Raw genomic sequence first — 16,552 nt, 5'->3', positions numbered from 1 at the left:
ATGTGCGTTTGGGGTCATTGTCCTGTTGGAACACCCAACTGCGCCCAAGACCCAACCTTCGGGCTGATGATTTTAGGTTATCTTGAAGAATTTGAAGGTAATCCTCCTTCTTCATTATCCCATTTCCTCTCTGTAAAGCACCAGTTCCATTGGCAGCAAAACAGCCCCACAGCATAATACTACCACCACCGTGCTTGACGGTAGGCATGGTGTTCTTGGGGTTAAAGGCCTCACCTTTTCTCCTCCAAACATATTGCTGGGCATTGTGGCCAAACAGCTCGATTTTTGTTTCGTCTGACCACAGAACTTTCCTCCAGAAGGTCTTATCTTTGTCCATATGATCAGCAGCAAACTTCAGTCGAGTCTTAAGGTGCCGCTTTTGGAGCAAGGGCTTCCTTCTTGCACGGCAGCCTCTCAGTCCATGGAGATGCAAAACACGCTTGACTGTGGACACTGACACCTGTGTTCCAGCAGCTTCTAATTCTTGGCAGATCTGCTTTTTGGTGGTTCTCGGTTGACTCTTCACCCTCCTGACCAATTTTCTGTCAGCAGCAGGTGATGGCTTGCGTTTTCTTCCTGATCGTGGCAGTGACAAAACAGTGCCATGCACTTTATACTTACAAACAATTGTTTGCACGGTTGCTCTTGGGACCTGCGGCTGCTTTGAAATGGCTCCAAGTGACTTTCCTGACTTGTTCAAGTCAATGATTCGCTTTTTCAGATCCATGCTGAGCTCCTTTGACTTTCCCATTGTAGCGTTTGTGGGCGTTTGTATCCAATGAGCCCTATTTAAATGGCCTCAGAGAAGTCACCAGTTGTAGTCACTCATAATCACTCACAAGAAGTTAAGAGGCCATGCTATGAAGCTCATTTCATTGACACAACTTTCTAAGTCACCAAAATTGCTAATTCATGTTGCTGTATGTATATTTTTGACCCAGCAGATTTTGTCACTTTTTCTGTTAACCCATAATAAAGTCATGAAAGAACCAAACTTCATGAATGTTTTTTGTGACAAAGAAGTATCTGTTCCAATCACTCTATCAGAGAAAAATCAGAGTTGTAGAAATAACTGGAAACTCAAGAGAGCCATGACATTATGTTCTTTACAAGTGTATGTAAACTTTTGACCACAACTGTACATTGTTTTCATGTTGGTGTAGCTTAGCTTGCTACATTTCTCTGGGGGAAGATACCTTTAATGTTGAGTGACTGGAAGCTTTCTACACTCTCCAAGTAGCTTGTCCAACACTGCTAAGCTGACAGGGAACCCTAGAACACCTCAGACAAGTCAGTCATGAGGAAGTTAAAGTGTGTCTCTGCACCCTTTGACAGTAAAAGCCCACAAAGAGGTCATAGGGGAGCATTGGAGTCACATTTTACAGGTAGTCATAGGGAAGAAAATGGACCACACCCAACATCACTGGTGGGAGTGGTTTTGTTGCAGCTCTAACCATATGAGACAGTGATGTCACACCATACTGACACTCCCGAATACACTTTTACATCACTGCAGTGAGGTTCAACCCCTGGAGTTTAGTTTTTCTGCTGTTGTTAAGTTGCTCTTTGAGCGTTTAATAATATTAGATTGTTTTTGAGGTTTTATCTTTTTTCATTGTTGGTGTATTCACATCAATATTATATCCTTTACTTTAGCTATGACCCAGTTTCATCTTATCTCAACAGTGCACTCAATACAAACCACAAGTCCACTGCTATAATTCCCTGCATGCAGCCTGACAATAACACATATCCAAAGAATGATGTATTTTCCTAGACTTCAGACATATAACATGAAATTGTGGAGATTGTTCATATGATTTTGCAATACTACAAACTGGTGCACTATTCCTCCATGTATGCTTGTTATGTGGCTACATACCCATACCTGTCTCAGACTTGTGTCATGAGATGGAAGACCTGGATAACAGCCCACAGGACCCTAATTAATTGCTCTACATTCAGATAATCTCATTTGTGTTGTGCGCAGAGCTGCTTTGCTTCAGAACCATTTCCCATTCAAGCAGCTTTGTGAGCAGAACAGACCTAAAATTTTCCTGTCAGTGGAAGCTAGTCCATCTCTGCGATGTGGAGGACAAGATGCGAGCCGTTTAAAGCTGTTTTCATTGAGTCACTGAAAACCCGGTGAGATGTATTGCTGTGGCATTTACTGGAATACGTAGGAAAATAGCTGAAGCTGATACGTTAATACAGCTCTCAAAAACAGCAGTCAACTTTCCTTTAGAACACCACTGTAGTGGTTTTTGAACCATGTAAAGGCCAATGAAAGACACATAGCTGTCAATGGCTTATTTATTGGATCTACTGTGGATAACTGTGATTTAATTTCTGTACAAATTAGGTTACTCATGTCGTTTAACGATGGTGTAAACAACTACTGCAACTACACTGGCTGTGAAGTTTGGTCATGAAGAGTGCTTCTTTGTCGCTCTAGAGGAGCTTTGTTAAGCCTGGTCAGGGTTTGTTCAGGTCATGGTATCTCAGCCTCTCATCTCTGCTGCTTTCATTTTATTTTTTAAAGTCACAAGTCTCTTGTGAGCCCCTCATGGAAGGGCAACTCTAAATCACTGGAAATCTAAATCACCTCTGCTTTTGAGTTTTCACCATATGTGAATCACACCCTGAACACGTGTGATGAACGAGTGCAATCCGATCTGAAAAGTTGACTGAAAGTAATATTGCAGAAGTGGTAGAGGTCCATCTATGTACAGGTATTTTTCATTTGGTCTGCATCAGATCATTGGGAGAGTCATATATCATACGTAAAATCAGAAAGCCAAGCTTTTCTTATTTGTGTGGCGCTGTCACTAAAGTGACTAGAAGCAGGTCTGCTTTAGAGCAGTCATGCAGGTTGAGTGTTCTAACCCTGATGGTTCACACCATTAGCCTGTGAATCTGCCAATAACTTTCAATAAAGGAGGGATCAGTCCTCAATTCATCAGTAATAAATGGTGTTTAAGTACAGTCGTGGGGATTTTCTGTAGTTAAGATGTAACTGTTCACATACAGCTTCTTTCTAAATAAAATGATTCCTAGATGCTTAAATGTAGACACAGCATGTCTTACTAAAGGGCTGTTTTAAAGCCTGTAGTTGGGTTTGTATTTTTCTGTCTGGAGCCAGAAATAAACTAGTTTGGGCAAAGAGGATGGAGCGTTGGTTGGGTGGAGCTGGGATGAGCAAGAGGCAACCTGTAAATATTCTCACAAACACATTCCCTTTAAACGTGTCTTTTTAATCTTTACATTTTATGGCCACTTGGGGGCAGCAGTACATGCTGTAATCACAACATTGACACATTATTACTGAGCATTGCTGTGACAAATGGGTCAGCAAACCGTCGCCTGGTTACACATTTGGAGTTGTGTTTGTGTCCACCTGATCCTTTTTAGCTCTGGTTTGGTCCCTACAAAAAGAGCTGTCTCTTCAGCTGCTAAATGCTCCACTTTGTTCACCAGCTAGTCTGAACTGTGTTTGTCCTCTGTTTGGTTTGGTTCTGAGCAATTAGTGTATAGGGATTTTACAGTGTTTTTTTTGCTGAGAGCTGCTGCTTGAAACCGGGTTGATGAACCAGGACGAACCAAAACAACGAGCTGAAAGTCTCTAAAATACTCACCAGAGCTGAGAGCACTAATTCTCTGTGAGCTTGTCACTACATGAAACCCTCTTCACATTACACACAGATATGGGCAGTATTTCTATTACTTGTATTTGAAATACGTATTTCAATTACTTTTGAGTATTTCGTAATTTGTATTTGATAGGGCCGATAAAAATCTAACGTAATTTGTAACAAAATACTTTAGAGTGGAGTAATTTTGTAATTAAAATACTCAAAATACTTTCTCCACGAATCAAAAAACAGTTCACAAGTTCAGTCTTCAAATCTTCAAGTTCAACGGATTGTCTGTCAAGGTCAATATTTTATCTGAGTGTGACAGATGTCAACTAGCTTGATGTATAATTTATGTCTGGGTCTGGCTACATAGCCTATTGTATATACATGGTGATGGTTATAATATCAAGCTAGCGATCGATGCTAACATGCTAATGCATGCTGTCTAGGCTAGTGCATAGCCAGTGTTTAGCAAGTTAACTTATCAGTCGAGTAGCTAGCTATAGGAAGAGGGATATTGGGAGCTTGTATGTTCATGATAACCTTATCAAGACACGTCTGACCATCTAATCTTGCACTGTATTACAAGTGATGCTGTATCTTCTCAATGTGAATGTCATGATGCCATATCAATTACTGGCAGATAATATAGTTCACAGTTAGCCAGGCTATGACAGTAGATGTCTTTTTGTTAAAAAAACAAAATAACATTAAAAATCCAATTTATTTTATTTAAAAGGCATATTATGAAAGTATTCTTAGTTGTATTATTTCATACATTCTACAGTTGGCCAGGTGGACAACATGTCTCAGTACAGTAAATTATTTAGGCTCTTTACCTGTGTACAACCGAATTTAATTCTATATTTTGCTTTTGTAGTATACATAGGCGTACTGTGTGATGCTATTCATATGTGATGAATATTTTCTTGTTGATACAAAGCCAAAGTTTATGGGCTGTTAAGTCCCATTAACAAATATATATATATATATATATATATACACATACATACATACATACATACATACATACATACATACATACATACATACATACATACATACATACATAATCAATCAAGTTGTTGTCTTTTAATAGCTTTGCTTAGTTACACTGACATTCTGTGACTGCTCTTCCTATTGTGGGGTTCACCAGAGCTTTGTGTACATTATATAACCCAAACCTGAATGCTCTGCTATACCAAATTGTGAGAAAACAGAAAATCCAGAAAAAAGTATTTCCTATATTTTAAATACAAAATACATGTATTGTATTTTGTTACATTTTCTGGCACCAGTATTTTGTATTTTATTTTAATACATTTATTTGAGAGGTATTTTGTATTTTGTATCAAAATACATTTTGATGTATTTTTGCCCATCTCTGATTACATACATGTCATTTCATCCATGGTTAAAATGAAAAGCTTTACTATCAATACGATCACGTAGGACTCCAAGTAAAATTCTGAATGCAGGACTTCCGTTACTTATAGATACAGTACTGTGTAGAGAATATCTGCTCTGGCTCAAAGGGTATTCAGCAGAAGTGTATTGCCATCAGTGCACTGATAGACAACAAAACGTCCTTGTGCACAGTTAATTCATTCTGACTGACACGGTGTGTGCTGTTTCTTCCTCAGTGTTAAGCTGCTGTTCATGAAACTCAACCCTACTTGTTGCCGTGTCACTAAACATATTTCTGCTAGCGAGATAATGTCCACTGAGCCGCTGGAAGCTTTTTAATGTGAAATAAGTGGAGGAAGTGTTGCGCTTGTATGAACAGCAAATTAAAACAGCAAATGGAAGGTTTCAAAATGTAATAAAGGCCTGGATCTCTCTTTAGTTGAGCTGAATAGAGGCCACACATTTGTGCTTAAAAACTGCATGTCTGATACTTGCTTGGTACTTGCTACATGCCAAGGACACACTATGTAACATAAGCATTGCTTGCATGCATGTGTGGAATGAAAAGCTTCAAAAGCTTTGACTTTCCCTGCGGTGACTTGAGAAGATTTAAAACCACATTTCACCACAGTGTCTTACTTATTTATATGATTAAACACATGATGAGAATAACATGGAAACGATTCAGAAGAGTCGTATGCTGAAATAATAAGTTTGTAAAGTTTACAAAGTTAACAAACTTTACAAAGTAAACCTTGTAAAGTTGTAAATATGTACTAAAGATGGTTATGATTCATTCATGTTGACGACTCAATGCCACATTCTCTAACAATCGCAAAAAACAAAGATTGCTGGGAACCTGGGATTTCTCTACCTTATACAGACTCATTCTTTCTGAGTAATGAAGTTGGAAGAATGTTAAAGATGATTTATTGATACATCAATGAATCACACACTCAGAGCTGGTGTGAAAGCCTGGCATTACAGATTTCCACACTGGCAGGAGAGCAGAAATGCAGTCAATTGCTATTTTGTAAGAGAGTCTAATGCTACATCTCTAATGTATAATCCTGAAGAAATTCAATCCAAAAGCAACTTAAAAGGATGCATTCTACATACCGTTTTATTTACTGATAAACAACAGCACTGCTGGAGAATTGTCCTGCGTTGGTGGAGGTGTTGGCCTCTCTGAGTGTGCTCTTGTTTATATTGCATTTTTACAGCAAAGCATGCATGAATGCCGTCTCTTACATTCCCCTCACTTTTATTCCCTCATTGAAACATCATGAATATCAGTTTAAGAGTACAACCATAAATATGTGTATCTGACAACAACTGGATGGCTGCAGCATTCGCGGGAATCCTAATGGCCACATGCCCACTTTATTTTGAAAGTTTAACCCTTTTTGGATGTACAGGGTGTTATGTGATGAAACAAGCAGCTATGGGAAATCACTTAATCGTTGGGTGTGAAAGGGGATAATGAAAAAGTGGAAGAACATTAAGAGGAAAACTGGATAGATACACAGGGAGGTGGAGGAAAAAAAGGAGGATGAGGTCAGTGCCATGGAAACTGTGATAGAATTTTTTTTTTCATGCATGTGAGAATAAGTGTCATGGGTTTCATGTCAACCCATGACATGGCGGAGCTGATTAACCTTCTAGCACCTAAAACACCCCATAACTATCATACTGACAACTGCAGGACATCCTTTATTCAAATGAGAAGTATATCACATTTGTACTGTTTGTCTGCAGACTTATATGTTGCATCAATTGAAGGGTTTAAGTTTTGTTCATATGCATGAACTCTCTATAATATCGTATTCGCTTTCCATCACTGTTTATGTGAATACTATACAATTTACTAAACGACTCCTCTTATTCCCCGTCATGATTTGGGACTTGCCATCAATTTATCATACAGGTTTAAATATAATTTGGAGACTGGCTTATATTTGGGGGTTAAAGGTATTTAGAAACTCATTATGATATAATGCACACTAAGAATTTCAGCACTTTAGTGACATTTCCATGATATTTCTACTGTTACTCAGTTTCAAAACACTCAATAAAGCACATGCATTCATAAGCTCAACATGAGTACTGCATGACTTATGAACATGCAGCTAAATCCTTCAGTGCCATTGCATCTTTAACACGGCCGCTATGTGCAGCACAGACTCCTTTCAGGTTTTTGTCAAACACGCTTCAGCTTATAGTAAGAACTTTCATAACCTTTCAGTAAGAAAATACAATAAAGGTGATTTTCATTGACTGTTAGTGTCAAACTCATTTCAATGAGTTAAATAAAAAAAAATAAAAAAATGACTCGGCAGCTCGCAGCAATCCCACCCGTCAGGACATGTTTAACTCCAGCAATAAACACAAGGTGTTATGGGAACTTGTTTCTCTAAATGGGAAGTAGATACTTCATTATTAGTTTGTCTTTAGGACTACGATGCCAGAGATTACATAAAGACGTCAAAGTAACGCAATGCACTAATTTGACCACATTCATATTTCCCAGTATTTTTGTCACAACTTCAGCCAGGGTTTAGTTTTTCATTTGTCTGTCTCCTGTTTTGCCACACTAACTCTCATGTCATTTCAGAATCTGCCACTCCCCCCCGCTCTGCACTAATTGCTGATTTCATTTCACCTGGCCTGCCCCACCTCCATACTCACCTGCTCCTCATCAGCAATCAGCCCCTCAGTGTATATGTACCGGCCCATTTCCCTCAGTTCTCTGCCAGATTGTCTAGTGTGTTTCCCTTGCTATCCAGCAACCTGTCATTCCGATTCTGATCCTGATTATTCGTGTATTGACCTGCCTTTTTGGACTTTGGACCTTCCCTTTTGCCTGCTCCCACTGGATTTGTTTGCCACGCGGATTACTACCTGGTTTGACATCTGCTGGTTATTAAACCCGGTTTCTACACCTGAACTGTTTTCTGTGTCGTGCTATTGGGTTCTTGTCTGTCGTTTTGTGATACCTGACAGTACAATCTGGCCAAAAATGAACCCAGCCGACATGGAGAAAATAAGACAGGAAATGGCAGCACAAGCTGCCGCCCTACACCATCATGAGAAGCAATTCACCGCTATAGCGACAGCTCTCCAGGAGACTTCTGCACGCCACAACCAACATGTGGAGGCTCTGAGCAATCAGCTTCAGCAGCTCATACAGCCCAGACAAACGCCAGCGGTTTCACCACCCACCAGTCCTTCTGTTCCCACTGTTCCGGGTCCAGAACCCCGCCTAAGTGCTCTGGAGCGCTTTTCTGGAGCTCCAGGTACCTGCCGCTCTTTTCTGACTTTGTGCAAATTGACTTTTGAACTTCAGCCTCTCGCATATCCCACTGAGAGGTCAAGAGTGGCTTTCATGATCACCCAGCTTACTGGGCGGGCTCGGGGCTGGGGCACCGCTGAGTGGGAGAAGCAGTCGGCTTTCTGTTCTTCTGTGACTGCCTTCTCTGAGGGTCTTCGGAAGGTGTTCGATCATGCTACCCCTGGTCGAGAGGCTGCTCGTGGACTGTTAAACCTGGTTCAGGGGAACCGGAGAGTGACTGATTATTCCATTGAGTTCCGGACACTTGCTGCGGAGAGTGACTGGAACGCTTCCTCCCTGACTGACGCTTTCTACAACGGCCTTTCTGATGGCATCAAGGATGAGCTGGCGGCTCGGGATCCTCCGACTGATTTGGACACGCTCGTCGCCACGGCCATCCGCATTGACGGGCGTCTCCAAGAAAGGAGACGAGAGAGAGCGCTGATCAGTACTCCCCGGAGCCTTCCACGTCCTCCATCGTCGCCTCCCACTTCAATGTTTTCTCCTCCCGCCGGTGCCTCTGGAGACCCGGTTGAACCCATGCAACTTGGCCGGACCAGGCTGTCAGCGGCTGAACGACAGCGGCGCCAAAGGGAGAACTGCTGCATGTACTGTGGGCAGGGAGGTCATTATGTGTCTTCCTGTCCAGTAAAAGACAGGGCTCACCAGGAATCCAGAGGGCGCTGGTGAGCCATATCATGAACTCTGAAATGCCCTCTCGTCCACTACTTCATGCCCAGCTCAACTGTAATGGACAATCACATGCTGTCTCTGTCCTCATTGACTCCGGGGCCGATGCCAACCTTCTGGATCGTGGTCTTGCCATGCAACTGGGTATTAACCAGGAACCCTTGGTCGAGCCTATCAAGGCGACTGCTCTGGATGGGCGCCTCCTCTGCACAGTAACCCACCGCACTGTTCCTCTTCATCTGGGCATATCGGGTAACCACACTGAATCACTTACCTTTCACCTGATAAATACTCCTCAGCACCCAATCATCCTGGGGTTTCCTTGGTTAATAAAACATAATCCACATATTGACTGGGGGACTGGTTCCATTCTACAATGGAGTGAACATTGTCACGCGGTCTGTCTGAAATCTGCTTTGCTACCTGCCTTCAACACCTCTTCCTCTAATGAGCTCCCAGATCTCTCAGGTGTCCCATCCGAGTACTATGACTTAAGGGAGGTGTTCAACAAAGTACGGGCCACATCGCTTCCCCCACACCGCCCGTACGATTGTGCCATTGACCTCCTCCCTGGCTCATCACCGCCAAGGGGGAGACTCTTTTCTCTGTCAGCCCCTGAAACCAAGGCCATGGACGACTACATTAACAACTCACTGGCAGCAGGCATCATCCGTCCCTCTTCATCCCCTGCTGGAGCTGGATTTTTCTTTGTGGATAAGAAGGACAAATCCCTCCGACCCTGCATCGATTACCGCGGTCTGAATGATGTCACCATTAAAAACCGGTACCCCCTCCCACTCATCTCTTCTGCATTTGAACTGTTACAAGGGTCTTCTGTGTTTACCAAGCTTGATCTCAGGAATGCCTATCACCTTGTTCGCATCCGGGAGGGGGATGAGTGGAAGACGGTGTTCAACACCCCTAGAGGCCACTATGAGTACCTGGTTATGCCTTTCGGACTCACTAATGCTCCTGCAATATTCCAAGCCTTAGTCAACGATGTGCTCCGGGATTTTCTCAATGTGTTTGTGTTTGTATATCTTGACGATATCCTCATCTTTTCAAAGACTGAACGGGAACATGTGCAGCATGTCCGCAGTGTTCTCCAGAGACTCCTAGAGAACCAGCCGTTTGTGGTGTGGACAGACCACAAAAACCTGGAGTACATCCGGTCAGCCAAACGGTTGAACTCCCGTCAGGCCAGATGGGCATTATTCTTTAATCGTTTTGATTTTACCCTGTCTTATCGCCCAGGTACAAGGAACGTCAAACCAGATGCCCTGTCCCGTCAGTTCCAGTCAGACAACTGTCCCACACAGCCTGAGAGTATCCTCCCCACTAAGGTGGTCATCGGCGCAGTTACCTGGGACATTGTGGACAAGGTAAAACGGTCCCAGGCCGACCACCCGGCTCCCAGTGCCTGCCCTGATGATCGTCTGTATGTGCCTGTGAGTCTCCGCTCTCAGGTCCTCCAGTGGGGACATTCTTCTCGCCTTGCCTGTCACCCAGGGGTTAGGCGCACCCTAGCTCTGCTAAAGCAACGTTTCTGGTGGGCTTCCATTGAAGAGGACACCAAGGAGTTTATCGCAGCTTGCCAGATTTGTGCTCAGCACAAGACTGCTCGCCATGCCCCTTCTGGTCTTCTTCAGCCACTGCCTATTCCTCATCGTCCATGGTCCCATGTCTCACTTGACTTTGTCACCGGACTGCCTCCCTCAGAGGGTAACACCACCATTCTGACTATTGTGGACAGATTTTCTAAGTCTGCTCAGTTTGTTCCATTGCCTAAATTGCCATCTGCCAAAGAAACAGCTGAACTTATGTTACATCATGTTTTCCGTCTGCACGGCCTCCCCTGTGATATTGTCTCAGACCGGGGGCCACAGTTCACTTCTCGTTTCTGGACAGAGTTTTGCCAGCTGTTGGGGGCCACGGTCAGCCTATCCTCTGGGTTCCATCCTCAATCCAACGGACAGACGGAACGGATGAACCAGGAAATGGAGACTGCCTTGCGTTGCATTGCATCCCAGACACCGACCTCCTGGTCCAAACAGCTTCTGTGGGTGGAGTATGCTCACAATACGCTTCCAAGCTCAGCAACAGGGCTTTCTCCTTTCCAGTGCTCTCGGGGATATCAACCTCCACTGTTTCCGGAGCAGGAGCAAGAGGCCAGGGTCCCATCTGTCCAGGCGTTCATCCAGCGCTGTCGGCGCACCTGGTGGCGGGCCCGTTCTGCTCTCCTGCGTTCGTCCAACCGGTACCAGAGAAATGCCAACCGCCGTCGGATCCCTGCACCCTGCTACACTCCTGGTCAGAAGGTTTGGCTGTCCACACATGACCTCCCACTCCGGGTAGAGTCTAGGAAGTTGGCCCCAAGGTTTGTGGGCCCGTTCTCCATCACTAAGGTCATCAACCCTGCTGCAGTCCGTCTCCGCCTTCCTCGCTCCATGAGAATTCATCCCACCTTTCATGTCTCCAAGATCAAACCCGTAAAGGAGAGCCAGCTCCAGACCCCCGCCACCCCCCCGGCTCATTGACGGGGGTCCTGCTTACTCTGTCCATCGTCTCATCAAGTCACGACCGCGGGGAAGGGGTTTTCAATACCTGGTCGATTGGGAGGGTTATGGGTTCCAGCTCGTAACATCTTGGACCCTGACCTCATCTCAGCTTTCCATAGGGACCATCCTGACCAGCCCGGTGGGACGTCAGGAGCCGTCCCTAGAAGGGGGGGTTCTGTCACAACTTCAGCCAGGCTTTAGTTTTTCATTTGTCTGTCTCCTGTTTTGCCACACTAACTCTCATGTCATTTCAGAATCTGCCACTCCCCCCCGCTCTGCACTAATTGCTGATTTCATTTCACCTGGCCTGCCCCACCTCCATACTCACCTGCTCCTCATCAGCAATCAGCCCCTCAGTGTATATGTACCGGCCCATTTCCCTCAGTTCTCTGCCAGATTGTCTAGTGTGTTTCCCTTGCTATCCAGCAACCTGTCATTCCGATTCTGATCCTGATTATTTGTGTATTGACCTGCCTTTTTGGACTTTGGACCTTCCCTTTTGCCTGCTCCCACTGGATTTGTTTGCCACGCGGATTACTACCTGGTTTGACATCTGCTGGTTATTAAACCCGGTTTCTACACCTGAACTGTTTTCTGTGTCGTGCTATTGGGTTCTTGTCTGTCGTTTTGTGATACCTGACAATTTTATTTTTTCCATCCTTTTCTCACTCAGTTTTGAGCAGCACTAACCGGTAAAAACTTCCAGCCACATTTTATTTAATTTCAGCGTTTGTTTTTTAGCAGCATCCTATAATGTGCTTATTTTCCATTAGTTGCAAAACAACAAGAGTCAGCCTCTTGCGGATGGATCATTGTCTGCATTTCATAGTGAACTGGTTAGTCAAGCATTACACCGACTTATGCAGCTGTGCTAAATGCCTGAAGAAGGCCTCGGCTACAGATTGGCAATGTCAACAGAAACTGATCCGAGTTCTGTCTGAACCTCTACCGCTCTGTGTCTCCCTCCTTCTCCTGCCCACTAACACCAGCTCCCACTATATGCACCCCATTCGCTCTAAACTTTGCCCTTAATTGAAAGCAATACTGGGCTCCTAGGCTCTAAAATGAATTTGTCCATGATTACTCATGCCCTGGTGCGTTGCGAGCACCGGGTAATGTCTACTTCATTGAATTAGGCTGTATCCTGTTCTCCTTCCCCTCTCCTCCATCTCTGACCTTGCCCGGGGGCGGCTATTGATTGAGGTGGTCTGGCTTTCGTATAAGGCTAGCATTACCTATGGATCCAGACAGCCGCGGCCTGGCCGGCAAATGCAGCGGAAGGGAAAACGTGAAGCGATTAGTCACTGCCTTAATACAGCTAATTTCTGCTGAAGGCAGCAGTATGGGGGAGTGCAAAGGTAAAGGAGAGGAAAGAGGAGACTAGCATGACTACTAGAGCGCTTACCTCAATCACACACCTGGATAATGGCTAAGACGCTGTGTGCTGAATAGGCAAACTCACAAAAAGGCGCTGAACCTAGAAATCTACTTCCCTCTTGAATTTTCCATTATGCAACTGCACTAGTTGCATGTGTAAAGACACTGGTTTATCTTTGGCTCATTAAAGGTCACACAATGCTTTGCACATTATAGTCAAGGCCATGAATTATCAAATTCTGGTTAAGGCCCTCAAAAGGCCAGTCCTGCTTGGACTCAGATGGAAAGTTTGAAAAATGACTATAATTAAGATACTCCTCGGTTTTCATTTCCCTCTGTTGCTTCCTCTAGTTCTGACGTCAGCCTCCTAAGGGAACACTGTGACATCAGGAAATATGCGTGTTTTCTGTCTTACCCAGAATCAGATGAGAGGATTGATAACATCCGTGTATCCACTACAGAAATAGGTCAGCCTTTAAATGTGTTTCAAAGACTGGGAGCTGGGGGACTGCAAGCTTAGCCCAATCAAAGGTGAAAAATACCTTTTAACAACTGTGGAAATGTAATGTACACAGTGTAACTTCTTCTGAAGCTGATATGAAAAGGACTTCAACCACAATAGACCCCTGAGAAGACTATGTGGCATCCTCTTGCCTAAGAAGATCACAACCATGGATTTTCAAAAAAAAGAACGGAAGGTCCAATGGAAAATTGTCACTCCAAAACCTGCAGTGATTTATTTTCCATCACATGTAGAAAAGTGTTAGTAACAAGATAATTGTTGAATCCAGTTACATGCACCATTTCTACTTTCACACTGTTGTGATGAAGCAGTAATGGAATGTGTGCTTAAATGCAAACTGGGAATTCTTGATACTCTCAAATGTAAGTGTCACTACTTTCCATGAAGTTTCCGTCATGTACACAACTTCTCTCCACAACAACTGGCCTTCAGAGTCCACAGTCCCTATGGTGTCTGGCAGCTAGTGGACAGGATTGAGAAAGCCGAGAAGGGTTATGGAGAGTCTGGCACAGACTGCGTCCAGAGATTACAACTAATACCCCTGCCTCACTGGATTGGCTCTTCTCCTGCGGATCCATGCGTTCTCGACATACAGGACAATTCCTCAGTGCATTGATTTCTGCCATTTCCTCACTAATCCTGATGGAATCAGTGCGGGGAGAGAACATCTCTTCGTGCCTGCTGAGAGGAAGCTTCCTGCCAAACGGAGAGGAGAAAAAGCACAGCGCTCTCCGTCCATCTCTTTCTCTTTGCTTCCACGCCTGAGGAAACCTCTTCTGATGAGAGCAGTTATTTGTAGGAGATGGACATATGGCAAGAACGCGTCTCATTTTCCCGGACAGAACACGGCTCGCCATGAAAGATCGCTCTCTGTTTCCTTCCCCCAGCATCCCTCCTGTCCTTTGTCTCATTAGGCACACCTTGAATTCATCGTTATTCTCGGGTTTGTCAGATTTCTCCTGACAGCAAAATTTTTCTCAAAGGTGCTTTTTGCCTTTGTGTAAAAAAAAGTAGCCTTTGTCTTTAGAAACTTGCAGTCCATGATTGTGATATTTAGGCATGCAGTTTCCATACTGTCTTGGGTTTGTTTATGCCTCAAATTGGAATCTTTGCAGGCTTTTGAGTGAGAAGTGAGCGAGGTTGCCCGCACAGCATCTGCCTAAAAATGGCTCTAATTGACGAGAAAGCCTCAAACTCTTTCAAAGGTCAGAAACGGCAGCCAGGTTTATTTACAAAGTAAATAATTGATAGAGATGAAGAGTGGGCTCTCTCTCTCTCCTGAGATGCTGATAATCTGTAATAGAAGTTGCACAAAAGCAACAGGAATCTCAGATGAGAGAACAATGTATTCCCCTCCACACCTCTCTCTCTCTGTTTACCTGAATGGACAGTTAATCTTGGCTAATGTCAGCTTTCCTCACTGTGGCAGCGCTTCCTTTATCGTCTGCTTCTCATTATGTTCAGCTGGACGACCATCTCTCCATGTGGAGTGGTCAGTGGAGAACAATCAGTCCTGGCAGTGGTGAATTTAGCTTCAAACAGCGATTTTAATCCTTTTTTCAGTGTTTCTAAATGATTCGCCACATTCACATGTTATTATTACTACGTGTGCTTTCTATTTTAGGATAATCTGTATAGGATGGCAAAGGTCAACCCAGTTCTCAGAAATGTTTTTAAATGTTTCTGCAAACAACAGGACACCTTGAATTTTGTTCTTAACCAAAACTATGTTTCATGAATGTGTTTCATATCAGCCTTGTATCTTGCTTGCTGCCTGGTATCATGATTGAAGAAACACACCTGTGGGTAACTGAAACAAGCGTACGAAGCGTAGCGACAAAGCATAACGACGAAGCGTAACGCCGTAGTATAATGACGTAGAGTAACAACAAAGCGGAAAGGCGAAGCGTAACGCCGTAGCGCAACGCCGTAGCGCAACGCCGTAGCGCAACGACGGAGCGTAAAACGGAGCGTAACGACGTAGCATAACGACGTAACGAAACAACTTTTTTATTGGAGAGAAGAGAGTATTGCAAAAGTCCCAGTAAAAATCTGATTATAAAATGGTCATTTGCAGCGCAAACATTGAGTAGAATATATTCTGGGCTATATTTAGAAGAGCCAGCTTCCTGTAAAATGTGAAAAACACTGTCATGGGGCAGCAACTGCTTGGATCCAGTTCAAAAGCAGTTTAATAAAAACGAGGCCTATTTGCAGGCCTCAGCTCGAATAAAGATAAGAAATACCTAATTAATTGTATAAAAAAAAATAAAAAAATAAAAAAATTAAAAAAAAAATAATTTTTTTTAATATATTTTTGAGATGAGAAAAATCATGGAACTATCAGAATACATGTTACTGGTTCACTTAAGATAAGGATGGAACACAGCAGAACTTGGAAAACTCAAAAGCTCGATCTTGAAAAACAGCACTTTTAGGGTATTGTTTTTTGGAAAGTATGGGTATCCAAGACTTTTAATATGCTGGGCTCTTAGAACAACTGATATAGGCTCTATATACACAGCTATACATAGATACAGTGAAACATTTATGAAATATAGAGCATTTCAAATTAGAAAACTGATCAAATACTCCAATATTTGAATAAAAAAGTATTTTTAAAATTCAAAAACACTCTATATCACTTCTATGTATCACTCATGATGTTCATTGAATCAATAGACCGAAGATTGGACCTTTTTTGAGTGTTTTAAGCTCTTTCTATGCCCTTTTTAGTTATTTAGTTTAAGGTCAAATCCTGCTTCGACTCTCTGTTCAGGGCTGTATCTCAGCCCCCACCTCTCCGATTTTCACCATTGAGACATCCTTCGAACCGTAGGAGCCAATAGAATTGCCTGGAATTGAAAGCTAGATGATTGACAGCACTATTAGCCAATAAAGCTCAAAAAGGTCCAGCTCTGAAATCTGATTTGCTGAGCTTCCAACCCTCCCAAGAATCCGAGGAGTGTCGGAGAGACACGAATCGAACGGATTCACACGGAGCACCAGCAGCTGGACAAACATGCGTTGG

At 43.5% G+C, this 16,552-nt stretch overlaps 1 protein-coding gene across 2 annotated transcripts in view; it reads right to left on the bottom strand.

Moving 5' to 3' along the window:
* The window catches only part of LOC137874016 (receptor-type tyrosine-protein phosphatase gamma-like), a 598,619-nt gene that overhangs the window by 234,459 nt on the left and 347,608 nt on the right, over positions 1-16,552 (bottom strand). The window lies entirely within an intron of this gene.

This window comes from Cebidichthys violaceus, unplaced genomic scaffold (genome assembly GCF_023349555.1).
Source record: "Cebidichthys violaceus isolate CVI_PGR_0920_01 unplaced genomic scaffold, fCebVio1.0.p SCAF_17, whole genome shotgun sequence".
In the NCBI taxonomy this organism is placed as follows: Eukaryota; Metazoa; Chordata; class Actinopteri; order Perciformes; family Stichaeidae; genus Cebidichthys; species Cebidichthys violaceus.
This window is presented reverse-complemented; position numbering and strand designations above follow the sequence as displayed.